We start from the raw sequence: 18,361 nt of genomic DNA on the forward strand, positions 1-18,361 counted from the left end.
TCTCTTTGGTGTGGGAGGGAGCGGAAAAAAAAGTTAGCTAAATGTCTTTTCTTAGAAATTCCTTTCGACGCAAGAAACATCTTGATATTTTAGGAATCAAGTCTCTTTTTTCCCTTCGAGCTAACGGTTTCATCAATCTGGAAAAAAGATCCATCTCAAAACAAAAAACAAAACCAATCGATTCACTTTGTGAAGCAATCATAATATATCTATAATCCGCAAGCAGTTAAAACGTAGATTTTCTTTCGAGGATTGGAAAGAAAAGCGCAAAAAGAGGGGCATTTTCTTAGGTTATTGTATTATCGTTCTGCTACTGGATATTCAAAAGATAGCTGTTGTATTTTATCGTTATTTGGAATGAGGCTTCTTGTTTCACGTTTCTATATGTGTTTTTTTGTTTTTTTTTTTTTTTTTTTTTTGTTGCTTAAGTCTAAACCAGAATGGCATTATGCGGCACTAGAGAGCCCTTTATTTTTGGAAAATAGTATCATTTTAAATTTAAAAGTTTGTTTATTTTTAAGCGTTCATTTTATTTGATACTCATCCGACTGTTTCTTCTATTCCACTTCTTCAGAAATAAAAACAAATACATTTTTTTCATTAATAGGAAAAATCATATTTTTCAGTTAAAAAATCTTTTTGATTTCATAATTTCACTTAACCAAAGCCAGACGAGAAAAATAACATTCATATTACATCTGAAAATTCTTACTTTTTGTGAGCAATCACGATTGCTTATTGTTCTCATTTGACCGTTTTTGATGTCCGTGCCTTTTTCAGCTTGCACTAGGGGGCCTCTGCAGCACCACCGCCCACCGTCCTCTGCACGCGCGGCTCCAAGCACTGCTTCCTGGAATCAGTTTCTCCTGGTCCATGCGTTCATGTCCTACACACACGCTCGATCACACACACACACACACACACACACACACACAGTCACACACGCTCATACACAAGGCTTTACACACATACACACACGCCTACGTGTATACAAACAGGTCTATGCAAACACACAAACCTACACATGCACTCACGCGCACCTACACATACACACACACGCACACACACACATACACACACACGCACGCACACACACGCCTGCACGCGCGCACACACACACGCCTGCACGCGCGCACACACACACGCCTGCACGCGCGCACACACACACGCCTGCACGCGCACACACACACACACACGCCTGCACGCGCACACACACACACACGCCGGCACGCGCACACACACACACACACACGCCTGCACGCACACACGCAACTATACGCACGTAACCGCCCAGGAGGAGGGGCAGGCTTGGGGGGACAGGAGTCGTTTCTAGAAACAATAGCCCCCAATGAGCAGGGTCCTGTCGACACTCGTGATTGCGAAAAGCATAATTTGAATTAAAAATTTCAGAATTCAAGTTAATTTTCAACTATTATTATTATTATTATTATTTTGTAACTTTCCGAAAATAATAAATGGCACAAGTTTCGGCAGTTCTCTTGATTGGTTATGTCCCCTTGCTGGGATTTAGAAAACTAGTTAAACATGCAAAATATTTAAATTTTGCTCCTACAAGTCATGGATCTCATTCGGTAGTATTATTAATACAGGTGACACTAGAACGTACCAATCATGTAGAAACTGTTTGGGCGATAAACTCAAACCGGGACATACACTCAACTGCGCAGCCAACACGAGACGCTACATGCTATTAATGAACTTCCCTTTCAGGGAAAACTCTCTTTCAACAAAACTGTGGACGTTGGCAAGGCAATAATTTTGGCAACATTTTGACTGGACATGACCCCAACCAACCATATACAGTAAAACCTGTAAAGGTGACCACCTTTCTAAGTTGACCGTTGTTGTCAGATACAGAATTAGAACTGGATACTACAGTGAAACCTGTGTAAGTTGACCACTTGCGGTGCAGTACTTTGGTGGTCAACTTAGACAGGTGGTCGACTTATAGAGGATAGTAACGAAAACTTTTTCTTTGTCATTTTTTGTCCCATGTATTCATTTTTTAACGAATTGGAATACTTTAAACTCACTTTCATTGTTTAATATTACCTTAAAAGAATAAGAAAAAAATATCGTTTACAGATTTTTAGAGATTATTTACCAGAATGACGCATAAAGTATCACACAAAGAAAAAATTTCTGTGAATCAATCAAAAAAAAAGAAAGAAAGAAAGAAAAACAATTGCCTCATTGCTTATGAAAAACTACTTACTTGATATTAGCAATTCTTAAAAATTCATAACAAATCAAAAGCGACTCAAATTCTTGATTTAATTTTTTGTTGTACATTTATAACCATGGTAATCTATCTACTTTTCAACAAAATAACTCCTTATTGAAGTTTGGCGCATTTTATGGAACTTAACATTAGCCCAATGTTTTTAGATGAAAACATAAATATTCATAGGTTTTTCTAAAATGTCTGGTTACTTATTTGAGGCATAACTGATGAAACTTTTAGTACAATCTAATGCTTTTGCCTAGTGGTCAATTTACAAAGGGTTTTTTACAATACTCCAAACCAAAGCTGGTGTATATCTGTCTTCAAGATAGACAGGTGGTCAAGTTACAGAGGTTTTCCTTCATTATATAAGATAGGACTAATTTCGTTCTTGACAAAAGCGGTCAACTTAGACAGGTGGTCAACTTTAAAGGTTTTACTGTATATATCAACCTTCATAACTTGACCACCTGTCTAAGCAAACCAATAAAGTCATGCGCTGTAGATGGTCAACTTACACTGGTTTCCACTGTACTTCATTTCAATGTTTATACAAAAGTAATAAAAGCTGTGAGAGACCTTATTTTAACGGCAATCAATATTCACCAAGAATAGTTTTTTGTATTATTGTTGTTCAAAACTATGTAACAAACTATTCAGTTTTATGAGTAATTCCAAGAGAATTTAGAAGCTAAGCGACATAGAAGATAAAATATTTTTTAAAGCAATTTCTCTTTTAGATGAAAATCCATAAAAGCTTTTTCCTGTGCCAGAGTTCAGAAAGCATTTCCAAAGAATGTAACAAAAAATCTAAAAGCGGGAAAAAAAAGTATCAGCTAGTTTGCGGAAGGTTGGTAAGGAGGTTGACTTCTTTCTTCAGGGGAGCATAACTGGCTACAACATTTGTGGAAAAAATAATGTCTCCCTTGGAAGCCATAAGGAACCTTTCCAAGTTCTTTTCGTAACAGAAAATGGAATACTTTGAACATAATCGACATTCTTTCAAATATTTAGGAACATTTTGAACTGGGAACACGAGACCGCTTTTGAAGCACAAGAGCGTTTTTTCCTAGAATAAATATCAACTTTCTACAAATGATATTAACCCCTTCAGTCGGAATTATGAAATATTTGACCAAAAATGTTGATATTTGGTACGCAGTGTGCTATGGTAAAGGGTATATTAGAGACAAAATTTTGAGTTTGTAGGAGAAAAATGAAAAGAGTTATGGCACGTCCAATATTCCGGACTTATATTTTTGAAATCAATATTTCATATACAAAAACGATAAAATACCGAACAAACTTCATTTAAAAATGTTCTACCAACAATTATAAAACATAATAAAAGCGTTTGAAACGATTAATTAAAGATTATATATTTTTTAAAAAAATCAGGACCTCGCTTTTCAGATGAAAATTCATGGTTGGAAAATGAGCCACTCTCTACCTCTCAATCCTTATATGTCAGTGTTGTCAATCCCAAAACGAAAAATTATTTCACAGATTATAATAAGCAGAGTGTAAAGAGTCAACTACAAAAAAAATCAACTAATTAAATCAATTATTAAATGATTAGCAGCAGTTTAAAGTGGTTGTCTGGTATACCGGACACCAGGTCTGAAGGCGTTAAAGAGAAACAAAGAATTTAAGTTAAAATATTCATGCAAAAGTATAACAATAGTTCTTTTCCAAAAAGAATTATTCTATGTGAACATTATTAATACCTGTTTGTCTTCGAGAGATCATTATTAAGTAGGAACACACGCACACACATGTAGGAGAGGAGGGTATAACGGAATACCAATTGGCATTTCCATAAATAACGTAACTAGTTTTGGATAAAAATAACCAAATCATCATTAGACCATGCTATAACCATATGAAATTAACTATCACTTGCATATCTATATTAGCTTCTTAGTCCCTTACATTATTTTTCTCACTTATTTTACTTTACATATTACTCGCACATTACACTGTAAAAACGATTCAGAAACGTTCCTGGAAAATAATAGACAGCTGATGTGCCCGATTTCTTCCAGTAACATATCTCAAAAAAGCCAGGAATGTTTTCTGCTAAAATTCAGTAACCTTCTTGAAGTTATCCTGTAAGTCTTCTGAAAAATTCAGAAACCTTCCCGGCCAGTCGTGTCTTTAGAACTTTAGAACTTTGGGGTAAACTTTGTTAGGTATAATAAAATAGCACGGCACCTTCCTGATTTGTAAAGAAAGTTCCAAAATCGGTATTGGAAACATGACCAACGCTAAGATAGAATTGCAAGAAAGTACCAAGAATGTCTCTCTTCTGCAATTCTTAGCAAAGCCACGCTGTCCGTGGATTTATTCGTTTTCTTTGGGAGCCTAATCAGTCTGGACAGGCCGTAACCGAACTGAAGCAGATACACTTTATAAATACGCTCAGTTAATCTTTAAACTGGAAGCTAAAAATATTTTTCAAAATAATGAGAAATCCGCATTCGTACAACTTGTAGCAATTCAAGAAAATTTTTGACAAAGTTACTTGATTTTTCCAGGAAGTGGGTGAAAGCCATTGAAATCCCGAAACGTAAGACGGAAATAATCAGTAACGTTTCGGAATTTTTTTACAGTGTACAAAGTAGTATTATATACATAATACGCTCTAATACTTGGAATTTTTACTTACATCAGTGACACCTGACCATCCTTGAACCAGGCCTGTGTTTTAGATGGTTTGGGGCGGGGAGGGTGTCAGTGACTCTCCTTACTTTGAAGATTTAATGTTTTCTTTATCTTTACTAATAATAAAGCAGAAAGTCTCTCTGTCCGGAGGATGTCTGGATGTCAGTAGGATATGTGTAGGATGTCTGGATGTCTGTGACGCGCATAGCGCCTAAACCGTTCGGCCGATTTTCATGAAATTTGGCACAAAGTTAGTATGTAGCATGGGGGTGTGCACCTCGAAGCGATTTTTCGAAAATTCGATGTGGTTCTTTTTTTATTCCAATGTTAAGAAAAAAAACTATCATAAATTACGAAATTATCATAACGTGGAACCGTAACATGGGCACAAGCCAATTGGCGAGATACGAAATTATCATAACGTGGAACTGTAACGTCGGTACAAGTTAATTGGCGAGAAAATTCACCATACATTATTTGTAAATATACAAGCGAACCAAAATACCTTTAATTTTTCTATTACAGGCGAAGCCGTGCGGGTGCCACTAGTTATCTATAAATGGGTTGGTTTTGTGACTTTCCGATAATGTTTCATTGGGTTCGTGGCCTTTCCCTTCCCTTGAAAATATTCAAAATAACGGACCAATCTTGAACTGAAATAGGCAATACTAGAACATTTGCTGACATTGACAAATTAGGGACTATCTAATCAGAACTCTTTGTACAACAGGAACAAGTTGCTGAACCTTTAAACTAACGGACAAAACGTAAAAAATGAACGTGTGTTAGCAATATCTTTATCTTTATTTTTATTCTTTACTAATAATAAAGCTAAATGTCTCTCTGTCTGTCAGGATCTCTGTGACGCGCATAGCGCCTAAACCGTTCGGTCGATGTTCATGAAACACCGATGTGCACACCCCCATGCTACATGGGAACTTTGTGCCAAATTTCATGAAAATCGGCCGAACGGATTAGGCGCTATGCGCGTCACAAACATCCTACAGACATCCAGACATCCTCCGGACAGAGAGACTTTCAGCTTTATTATTAGTAAAGAAAACAAACGGAGTTTTTTTAACATTCAGAAACATTATTTTGTAGTTCAAAATTGCACTGATTCTATTAATCTTTACTAATAATAAAGCTGAAAGTCTCTCTGTCCGGAGGAAGTCTGGATGTCTGTAACGCGCATATAGAGCCTAGACCGTTCGGCCGATTTTCATGAAATTTGGCACAAAGTTAGTATGTAGCATAGGGGTGTGCACCTCGAAGTGATTTTTCGAAAATCCGATGTGGTTCTTTTTCTATTCCAATTTTAAGAACAAAATTATCACAAGATGGAAGAGTAAATCACGAAATTATCATAACGTGGAGCCGTAAACATGGGTACAAGCCAATTGGCGAGATACGAAATTATCATAACGTGGAAATGTAACATGGATGCGAGCCAATTGGCGAGAAAATTCCCCATACATTATTTGTAAATATACAGGCGAACCAAAAACCCTTTTAATTTTTCTATTACGGGCAAAGCCGTGCGGGTACCACTAGTGTAAAATAAAATAAGTGAGAAAATTTATGCAAGGGACTAGGGAAAAAAAAGTATTTACACCATTGAGAATAGATAAAATGGAGGGAATGAAGACTTTCATTCATGAAACTAAGACCCAAAGTCACGTGATAGATTTTGAAGCAAGGCATTGGAAGAAATCAGGTTTCTTTCGCTTGTTTCACGCAATACGTGCCAACCATTCGTCGTTGTTGAGTCAGTACTGTCAGTACAGTCAGCTGACCCAAAGAGCACGAGTCGTCGTGACTTGTGCTCTTTGGGTCAGCTTTTGCTAAGCCAATGATTGGATTTGCTCCCTTCAGTTTAATTCCTGCTCTAAGATTTACACATCACACTGTAAAAAAATTCCGAAACGACACTGATTATTCCCGCGAAACGTTTCTGGATATTCACAGGTTTTCATCTATTTCCCCGTAAAATCAAGTATTTTTGCAGAAAAATTTCCTGAATTGCTACAAGTTGCACGAATGCAGACTTCTCACTGTCTTGAAAAATATTTTTAGCTACCTGTTTAAAGATGGACTGAGCGTGTTTAATACTAAGTGTATCGGCTTTAGTTCGTTTACTGCCCGTCCATATTGACTAACCACCAAACGGCACGACCTTGAGGGTCACGGATTTGGACAAAATCCTAGATATAGATCAATTCCCACTAGGTATGAGCCCAGGTAAAGCGGTTTGACTGCATAGGCCCTAGTTCGGCTGCAACGGGGGTCAGAAGTTGATAATTCGGACTCAGAAATGCAATGGAGTTTCCTTTAGAATTCCCATTTTTACCCCTTTTTCTGCTATTGTACTTCAGTATGAGGCATTTCCATGCACTGTCCTTTGATTTAATTACGGTGAATACCGATTTTTAATAAGTGGTTCTCAAATATAAATTGGGCACTATTTTTAAATTCAATAACTTGAATGACAAAATAATAGTTACAGGATATTTAACCTTTGCAAATGAAACTAATTATTTTCGTTTCATAATAATTTTAATTTTCTGCTAGTAAAAAGTATTTATCGTTTGCTAAGGAAAACATTTACTTTAACTGGATATTTCTCGTCTGCTATCAAAAATATTCCACAATGATAAGAAACGAGCTGATGTGTGCATCACATGACTTCCTTTTACTCCAATTAAATGTCATTTCCCCATTATTCGCTATTTTAATGTGATTCAATATTTATTCTTTAAATATCACCAACAATGGCCAAATTGAAACCAAAAAAAAAAAACTCCGCCAAATTTGTCGCCAAGTTGGCGACAAAACTTGGCGACCAAAAGACTGGCGATATATCGCCAAGTGTCCGACAAATTATAACGCCACTTGAGTTTACATCGAAATTAACAATGATTTCCCCCCAAAAAGGTGCAAAAGACCCCCTTAGGAACATCCGAAAGCAACCAAAAGGGGAGGTGCACAACTAGACCCCACTACGAGTCTATGTACCAAATTTCAACTTTCTAGGACATACCATTTTTGAGTTATGCGAGATACATACGCACATACGCACATACGCACATACACACATACGCACATACATACAGACGTCACGAGAAAAGTCGTTGTAATTACCTCGGTGATGGTCAAAATGGATATTTCGCGTGTCTATACATTCTTAGGCACTTTTCCGCATGTGGTCGAATCGAAAAAAAAACTCAACATTCATTTGGGGGTGAGCAAAATGGAAATTAAGGGCGATTTTTGAGTGAAAATTTTTTCGCGAATACAATACTTCCTTTTTTGTAAAAGGAAGTAAAAACTGGGAGAGGAGAAAAGGCTCTAATTTATTGCACATGGCACATACAAAAACAAAAATAGAAGATCGTTTCAACTTTTCAAGTAACTTAAATAATGCTCATAAATAAATAGGTGTTCTCCCTTCCACTCGTTGTACTAACGAAAGATGACAAATGTGTAGGAACATCGAACACAGTGTCGAAGTCTGAAATTCCAATGGAAATGCCATTGCATTTCTCGGGCCAACCTAGCAACTTTGGACCCTCGTTTTCAACCAAACCAGGGCCTATGCAGTCAAACCGCTTTACCTGGACTCATATCTAGTGGGAATGAACCTATATATATAGAATTTTGCCCAAATCCGTGACCCTCAAGGTCGTTCCGTTTGGTCGTAAGCTCCCAATTAGAGAGGAGATGTCTCACCTGCAGCTTTGCATGGCAAAGAACTGCAGGCAATAGAGGTGCTTGGTTATTACTTGGTTGCATTGATGCTTTTGGAGCTTTCTTAGTAAATCAGGAAGGTTGTAATCAATTACGATAAACGTGCCGAATTTTCCTTGAAAGTTCCAGACTGGTTTTAACCGGGTAGATTTTCGAGTTCTTGAGAAAGATTCAAGGGTAATTTCAGGAAGGTTACTGTCATTTAGTGGAAAACGTTCCTGGTTTTTGCAAGATATGTTACTGTCGGAAATTGGGAACATCAGCTGCCCATCATTTTCCAGGAACGTTTCTGAATCGTTTTTACAATGCAGTGTTGACAGTCTCGGACAAAAAAAAAAAAGTGAAGAAATATAAAGTCGAAAATGGATATTTTTTTTTTAATTGAAATATCTGTATATATTTATTCGAAATACGGTTCAACTCCTTGGTTGAAAAAGCTTTATTTTGTAAGAAAAATTAAAGCTTTATTTTATTTCTTTGCATATTTTTTAATTCTTTTTTTTTCTTTTGAATTTCGACTTATTTACTATTATTTAGTTATTTGTTTGTTATTTTGTGTGTACTCTTTACCTTAATGAATCGCTTGCGCTACGTTTAGGTTCTTTTTTTTTTTTTTTTTTTTTTTGCCTAATGATACACTTTAAGTGCGTTAGCATAATTTTTTTTAATTATGTTCACTGATCATGCGGTCGCTTCCTCTTTCTTTCTCTCTCTTAATCTGTTACTGAACATGTGCTATCTTTTAATTTATCTTCTCATCATTAATTTTAAATTTAATTTGAGCTACTTCTCTACATAGTATAAAATGAAGTGTCCAAAAAGCGTCTGTTTGTTTGAACTCGCAAAACTCGAGATCTACCCGGCCGATTTCGCTGAAATTTTCACAGTTTGTTCCTTTAAGTCCTGAGAAGGTTTGCAGACCAGTTCGAAAACAATTCGATGAATAGTTCTTTTTTTATTCCAATTTAGGCCCAATTTTCGTCAATTACGTTTTTAGCTCGAATTTGTTAAGGCTTAGCTGAAATTTAGGTATTACTTTCTTCATTAAATTTATCAATAAAAAGTGAAGGAATTGTCCTACAGTTTTTTTTTTTTTTTTTTTTTTGACACCATTGAAAAGAGCTACTTTTTTTACTCCAGATCTAACTCGACCTATGGTCGGAAGTTTAACCCTCTATCTCCATTAGAAAAAAAAGTTACAAGCGAATTAAATGACGTTCAAAAATCTGTTCTCTATTCAAGTTTTTAACCATTTTATTTTGCGTTTCCACGGTAACGCTTTTTGAATCCATTATTTCCATCTTTCTCATTTTCAATTCTGAAGCTTATTTTATTTTGTGTTTCCATGGTTACGCTTTTTAAATCCATCTTTCTCATTTTATTTTAATTTCTTAAAAGTATTTTAATTCGGAACTCCAGCGCTCGAATACGCTACCTTGCGGTGATTTACAAAACTGCCGATGGAACTAAAACATTGCCACGTTTCAGTTCCATGTGTGTCTGTTGACGTAAACACAGGCAGTTTGTTCTGAGTATTTATTAACGCAATCGATGTGTCTTAGTTTGCTTTCAGCTACAGAAATTAATTCGTCCCCTAAGAGTATTCTCGAGCTTCTCAAAATAATGTTAGTTTTCCTTATTTCTTTCAAAAAAGTATTAAATGGTGGACGCGTAAACAAGAAAACTATGGATTAACAAAATTGGATAACGTTATACCAGGTAAAATTTTTTATTGTTTTGTATGAATTTGTAACAATATGAGTTTTTTTTAATCTTAAATTAATTTAACTAATCACATTTTACAGCAGCATTTAGTTGGAATGGACAGTATGCAAAATATTTTCTTGGATTTATTATCGTAGAACAAAATGAAAAATGTTTAACCTAGAAAGAATTTACTTTATTCCTTTTATTCTCAGCTGAAAGGTTTCGCCAAATTTGTTTAGGGTTATAATTTTGGTATTGTGCGAGCAAAGTAGCCTTGGCGAGATTTCGCGTTTTTAGTTAAACCATTTTTAATTTTTATCATGAGTGGAATAAAATGGTTGTAAGATTACAGAATTCGATAAGTGAAAAGAAATAATGGTCAATCAACTGAAAAGAAAACTACCACCATATATCCGTGAGAATTTTGTTGATGATTTGCATAACATGACACAATTAAATCGTAACTCAGAAATTAGAAAAATCGAAACAGAAAATTTTTAAATGAACCGATTCGGGAATTCGAGAGAAATATCTCAGCTACAAATGGAAAAAAAAATAAGCGCTAGCCAAGCAAGGCAAAGAAGTATCATCTTCTTTCGATAATAATTTGTAATGTCATATTGAATTTTCTAGCATTAATTGTTGTTCTTGTCAGGCCACAATTATTATTTAGTTTTATCAAGAATTGATAAATATCGAATTCAACATCATGGAAATAGCTGCTTAGAACTACGAACTACGTAGTTTGCATTAATCTTTGACGTTTAGTAATGCTTCTTGAATTCTCATTTCTTTCTACGTGGGCCAGAATATCCACAAGACTTTGAAAATTAATTTAAAAAGAATAAAGCGAAAAAATCATACGTACGAACAAAAATCACAACACTTTTAGAATTTTCTTCGTTACCATGTGCGTTTGTTTTAGTTTTCAATTCCGCCATTAGACAGTGACTTCAGTGCCCCCTACAGTTCGTTGGAGTTGCGAATATCTGTCGTCATTGTTTGGAGGGGAAATTTTGCATGATGATTTTTTTTTCTTTTATTTATGCCTGATCGTTGAACATACGTCACTTGACACAATTTTTGTTTTCAAAATAGACCGGGCAAAGCCGGGCAACGCAGCTAGTTTAAACTAAACTTTTACTGCTTTTCAGTAAGAATTCGCTCTTCTTACTTTATGAACGCACACGCGCCATCCGTTGCTTGCAATGAGAAAATTGTATGTTATAAGAATGAGCTGTAATTGAAAATCTATTGGACTATCCAACTTTTATTTTTATTTTTTTACAACTCGCTGCGTTGAATAACGTGATGTATTTAAATAACTGAAAGAAATCGTTGGTGTGCTTACTCAAATTTATGTCATATCAGTCACTTTAGCAAATTAATCGCATTCCTCCTTTTTTGCGTCATAAAATTAAACTTATCTGAATGCAATTAGCAATTTTATTTTATATTGCTTAAAACTAAATGTGTGCTGCTTAATGTAAGAGCTGTAATTAAGTTTCATTGAATATTCAAACGGGTACTTAAAAGTGGAAAATTATTAGTTTATTTTATGCACTGCAACCAGATTGAGTTGTTTACATATACTTATTGTAATGAAAAGCAGCAATTCCAAAAAATATAGTTACGCGCAAGCATTTGCGCTTTTTGACGATGTTATTTCTCACTTTACTTTATCATCTGTTCAGCTGCAGTGGTGTCGGAATGACACATCAAATGCACCATGTTTTTTAGTAGAATAACTATAATTTATTGCATGCCCTATGTAGTACCTATGTAATAAAACATGTCCTATATAGTAAAACTAGACCTATGTAGTAAAACACATACGTAAATAAGCAGACTTATCTTTTACAACAGCAAAAAATGATGCTACATAGCATTAGTAAACGACATTACATAGAATAGTTACGCGCAAACACTTTATCATCAAAAATTCAGCTGCAGCGGTGTCGGACAGACACTTCAAATACACCATGTTGTTTAGTATATTAACTACAATTTAATGAAAGACCTATATAGTAAACCTACATGCAGTAAAACAAGATCTATATAGTAAAACAAGACCTATGTAGTAAAAACATACGTAAATAAGCAGACTTATCTTTTACAACAGCAAAAAATGATGCTACATAGCATTAGTAAACGACATAACATAGAATAGTTACGCGCAAACACTTTATCATCAAAAATTCAGCTGCAGCGGTGTTGGACAGACACTTCAAATACACCATGTTGTTTAGTATATTAACTACAATTTAATGAAAGACCTATATAGTAAACCTACATGCAGTAAAACAAGATCTATATAGTAAAACAAGACCTATGTAGTAAAACACATACGTAAATAAGCAGACTTATCTTTTACAACAGCAAAAAATGATGCTACATAGCATTAGTAAACGACATTACATAGAATAGTTACGCGCAAACAGTTTATCATCAAAAATTCAGCTGCAGCGGTGTCGGACAGACACTTCAAATACACCATGTTGTTTAGTATATTAACTACAATTTAATGAAAGACCTATATAGTAAACCTACATGCAGTAAAACAAGATCTATATAGTAAAACAAGACCTATGTAGTCAAACACATACGTAAATAAGCAGACTTATCTTTTACAACAGCAAAAAATGATGCTACATAGCATTAGTAAACGACATTACATAGGATAGTTACGCGGAAACACTTAATCATCAAAAATTCAGCTGCAGCGGTGTCGGACAGACACTTCAAATACACCATGTTGTTTAGTAGATTAACTACAATTTAATGAAAGACCTATGTAGTACCTACATGTAGTAAAACAAGACCTATGTAGTAAAACACATACGTAAATATGCAGACTTATCTTTTAGAACAGCAAAAAAGTACACTACACAGCATTAGTATTTAAATTACAGAGGATTGTTACGCGGGATCACTTTATCATCAAAAATTCAGCTGCAGCGGTGTCGAACAGACACTTCAAATACATCATGTTGATTAGTAGATCACTATAATTTATTGCAAGATAGTGATGTGCCGGATCGTTAAAAAAGTAGATCCGTGGATACGGATACGGATCCGGATCATTAGTGTCAAGATCCGCGGATACGGATACGGATACGAATCTCAAAATTTCTTTTACCCAATTCAACTATCCAAGCGTAAAATTCGTTACGGAAGGTATTCCCGTCGGAATAATGGCAGTTTCTTCAAAAAATGTCAACTGGGGCAAAAATATAATCAAGACTATGATTTACTCTTTAAAGAAATCTCCGTCAAAATTGAGGGAGAGTTGGAAGGAATGGGTCAGCGCTGCATTAATGCTTAGATGGAATGTGAAAAATTACTTCTAGCTTACTCGGTAGATGAAGGATACAGGAGCAAGAGTGTAAAGCTGGATACGGATATCCGGAACATCACTATTGCAAGACCTATATGCAGGAGTTTTGTATTTAATCAAAATAAAAAGTGATTCGGATAAATAAGAAATCCGGATAAGCGAGGCCGGATAAAAGAAGTTCTACTATAATTAACTTTTCTGCTCATTAAAAAGTAAGGATTCTTCCTCGTTAGTTAATAATTATTAAAAAATCTAAGATAACTAAATATAAAGCGCAGCAGACTATTGCGATATATTGTTTTCTTTGCACTACATTTTATCTCTCTTTTGTTGCAGTCACAACTCTTATCTATTTTATAGAAAAGCTTAGAAACAAAATTCGGTCGTAATATTTCAAAAAAACTAAATGGTAGTGAAGTTTCCAAAAAGCGAAAGCGAACATTTCATTTTTGTTTTCTAAGAACCAAAAAAGAAGGGATTTTCTTCGAGACGAACTTTTAAAGAAAAGTTTTAAGATGTACGTTTTAGTTCCTTACGAAAGCCGTTTTAAAAGTTTCGAGAAGACTTCCTGTTTTACAGTTGGAAAAGTAATTGTAAATAAAAAGGATCATGTGTATCTTTAATAACTAAAGGGAAACTGAAACTAAATAATGGTAAATTTTCACTTAATTTTAGCAATGTTTGTTCTTGTTTATCATGTAATATATATTTTAGTAATGTAAAATAGTGTTCACAAAAATCATTTAAGAAAGTGATATTTTATTTTCTTAATTTTAAAAAGATTTTGATTCAATGTATTGTATTCGGTTTGAAATATTGTGATTTGATTGGCATACTATCAGTCAAAGAGAGTTTTTTAACATGTGTTAAAACGACGGAGGTTTGGCTTAGTTGCCATCCCTCCTCCCTCTCCCCTTCACCATTTTATCACTGAAATGTAAATGAAACGAAAACACTTAGTGTTCTTAGTTTAAAACCGCAAAATTAAAAAACATATTTAAAATTAACCGCTAGTTAATTATACTAAGTTATCACGAGAAACATTTTTCAAACAAAGCTCCCTCAACAAGTTAACATGCTTAGCAACGACTTTTATAATTCTTCTGCAGCAAAATTCAAAGTTAGTTTAATATTGCGTAAAAACACAATAGGGTGGTTTCCTTCAGTCAAAAGTACTACTTTTAGTCATTGAAATTTATAGAATGAGCAAATAAATAACATGGGCCCAGAAAATACTTTCATTTTCCCAACAGTTTTTTTTTTTTTAAATTATTTTTTAAAATGTCCGATTTTTCAAACAAGGCGTGATCGTTATGACGTCACAAATGATGCTTTTTGGCGCCTCTTTCTACTACATTTCCACGTTATGATAATCAAGCAGCGAATTTAAATTGCACTCTACGCTTGCTATCAACCATATCGTTGCCAATACTCTTGACTTAAAGACTCGAATTAAATATTTAGCTCTGTGAGTGGCAACACAGAATGGCATTTCATCATTTGTGATGTCATCGCCAAGAAATGTAAACAATGAAAGCTCACCGATTTAAGTAATTTTTTTTAAATATTAAACTTAAATTACTTTAAAAATAGTCAGATCCTATGTTTTTAAGCATGCTCTTTCAGAAAAAAAAAATACTTTTGAAATTTTGGAAACGACCCCATTGCGTAGTTGGTGTGATGTCGTTGATTTATCCTTTAACATGAGAGCTTAATTTTACTTACAAGCAGTTGGTTCTTTAAAGTATGAACATTCTAAAACGATAATATACACACTGTAACAAAATATTAGTAGCAAAAGACTCGTAAGCATGAATTCTAGCAGCCAGGCCCTGTTACTAATACGAATTTGCGTTATATCTAGTGAGATAATTTACAGCTGTCAATAAACAACATAATGAACCCGTTAATAAAAATGTTTATTGGTACCGGGAATATAGGTAGTCAGGGGCAAATCCAGGATTTTTTTCTCAATACCTATTTTTGTGAAAGTACTGTATCAATAATCTATTTTTCTGAAAGTTTCTTTTATCAGCATTGTGTTTGGGATCTTTCAAAGGCATATTCTACTTTTTAGTAAGAAAATGAGAGCAATTTAAATGGTAGTTAGAAAGGTTCAAATGTCATTTACTATTATTACTTACGTTTTTTTTTCTTGAGGGGGGGAGGGCAAAGAGGTAGGGAAATTACCATTGTATCTCAGCTCAATAGGCTTTGTACTGTCTACTATTCAAGAAATTATCATCCCCCAAAACTGATGCTACGTTGCGTAAATGCAATTTGGCAAAAAACAGCTAAAAATAATTTTAATACTATGAAAAAGTTGTTACCTAAGCGATTGTTCATATAAATCATCTTAGCATTTCATTTTATGAGTAAACTGTGTTTTAAACAGAAAAACAAGTTTTCTATTTCAGAATATAGATTTTTGTAAAATTTTATATTTTTTAATATTGTTTCTAGAATGTGCCGATTTTCAAAGTTAGTTTTGTGAAGCTGCTGATTTTATAACTTGATTTTTGTGAAAGTACCGATTTTAAAATAAGATTGCTGTGAAGGTACCGAAAAACGGTAGTAAAATCAGCCTGTATTGGGCCCTGGTAGTGTTCTCTTCAAGTCGAGAAAATACTGCTTGTTACTTTTAGTAGAGTGAAATTTGTTTTTGAGCAGTTAAAAAAAACGCAATCACAAAATGTCCAGCTAGGACAAAGACACGGCTCCTAAAATTATCTATTTGGCAAAACGATCCAAACGAAACTGCTGGCAGCTCTGCCGGAGCTGCGATACCTAGAAAGCAAAGGCAAAGCTAACCTGGCAGCGTCGTAATGCTATGATCAGGATCTGCGTAGCCTTCACAATGCTGCCAGGTTAGCTTTGCCCCAATTATAGTACATTTTTCGTTATTTTTTTTGAGCAATCACGATTGCTTATTGCTTTCATTTGACTGTTTTGATGTGATATCATTTTATTTTCCCGCCAGCACCCTCTGCAGCATCACCGTCGACCGGCTAATCACGATGCTGCTCCTATACCCAAAACCGTCTCCAGGTTGCGTCAATATCCTACACTTACACGCATACATACACGCACGCACACAGACACACACACACACATATATACACCTACACACACAAACACATACACACACACATATATATACACCTACACACACAAACACATACACACACACATATATATACACCTACACACACAAACACATACACACACACATATATATACACCTACACACACAAACACATACACACACATACATAGACATACACAAACACACACCTACACACTCACATACACACAACTACCCACACACTCATGCCTGCACACAGACACAAACACATATGCCTACACACACATACACATACTCCCTTTACACACACCTACACACAACTACCCACACACTCATGCCTGCGCACAGACACAAACACACACTCCTGCACACATACACGCACTCATGCCTGCACACAGACACAAACACATATGCCTACATACACACACGAACGCCTACACACACGCGCGCGTACACAACACGCACACACATGCATACATGCACAAACAAACAAACACACGCACCCATACACATGCGCCTACACAATCACACACGCGCATTCATACACACACACGCTCGTGATTGCGAAAAACATAATTTGAATTCAAGATGCCAAAAATTCAAATTAATATTTGCCAAAACAGTATTAGGTATAAATATAGCACGGGTCTTTATCAAGTCGTGAAAATACTCATTGACATTTTTAGAAGAGTGAAATTTGTTCTTGATGAGTGAAATATACGAAAACTAGCAAAGCATATGATATTAGTGATCAATTTCTTAAAATATCTTTCTAAGGATGAAATAAAAAATGGCAGAGAAAAATGATACACGGGCGATACTTTGCCTTAAAAAAAATAACAAACCCTTCAAATGTATTACTTGAACACTCCAGTTGCTTCCACACCCCCTTTTCCCCAATGCCAAATTTTTATTCAAACTCCACTGCCTTGACAAAATGTTTAGTCGTATTTACGAATTTTAATGAGTAAAATATGCTTGTTGAAGTTTTAAAAATATCTCTAATTGTCACCAATGATCAATAGCAACAGGCTCGGTACTTCGGTGTTTACTAGATGCTCACGTGCAGAACTTCAACCCGGGAAAACTCGCATCGGGCCTCTCAGTCCCGGTCATTACAAAACTACGCTGCCAAAAATCACCCTTTCAACGGAAATGAATGAGGTCCACAGTAGCTGCGTTCGAGGTGACTTACATACTGACCACATGCTTTTCAGGAATGTACATTTCCTCTTTTCCCCAGAAAATTCAGGTTTGGGTCTCAGAGGCCCGGAGCGAGCGCTCACGCTTTTCATTTCAGATTGTGAATGTAAAGGAAGATGTTGTGAAATGCATCGCTATTTAAGCTGCAAAGATGAAATGAAGAGGTTGCAGACCTTGTTAGTTGAGGTTTCAACTGATGGAACTCCCTTAATGAAGATGATGAAGAAGTTGACACAGAACAGTAAAGAGATCAATCAGTAATGTTTAGGAGAAGATTTAGATTCATGTACCTTAAAACTTTCTTAAACCTTACTTTTTAAAACATATTTTAGAGGCTGTTTATCTATTTATAATTCAGTGTTGAAAACACATT

At 35.1% G+C, this 18,361-nt stretch overlaps 1 protein-coding gene across 1 annotated transcript in view; it reads left to right on the plus strand.

Annotated features, from left to right (window-relative positions):
- LOC129217817 (cell adhesion molecule Dscam2-like) overlaps positions 1 to 18,361 on the plus strand; it is a 234,892-nt gene that overhangs the window by 58,294 nt on the left and 158,237 nt on the right. The gene's annotated exons all lie outside the window — the stretch shown is intronic.

The sequence above is a fragment of the Uloborus diversus genome, chromosome 2 (assembly GCF_026930045.1).
Source record: "Uloborus diversus isolate 005 chromosome 2, Udiv.v.3.1, whole genome shotgun sequence".
Classification (NCBI taxonomy): domain Eukaryota; kingdom Metazoa; phylum Arthropoda; class Arachnida; order Araneae; family Uloboridae; genus Uloborus; species Uloborus diversus.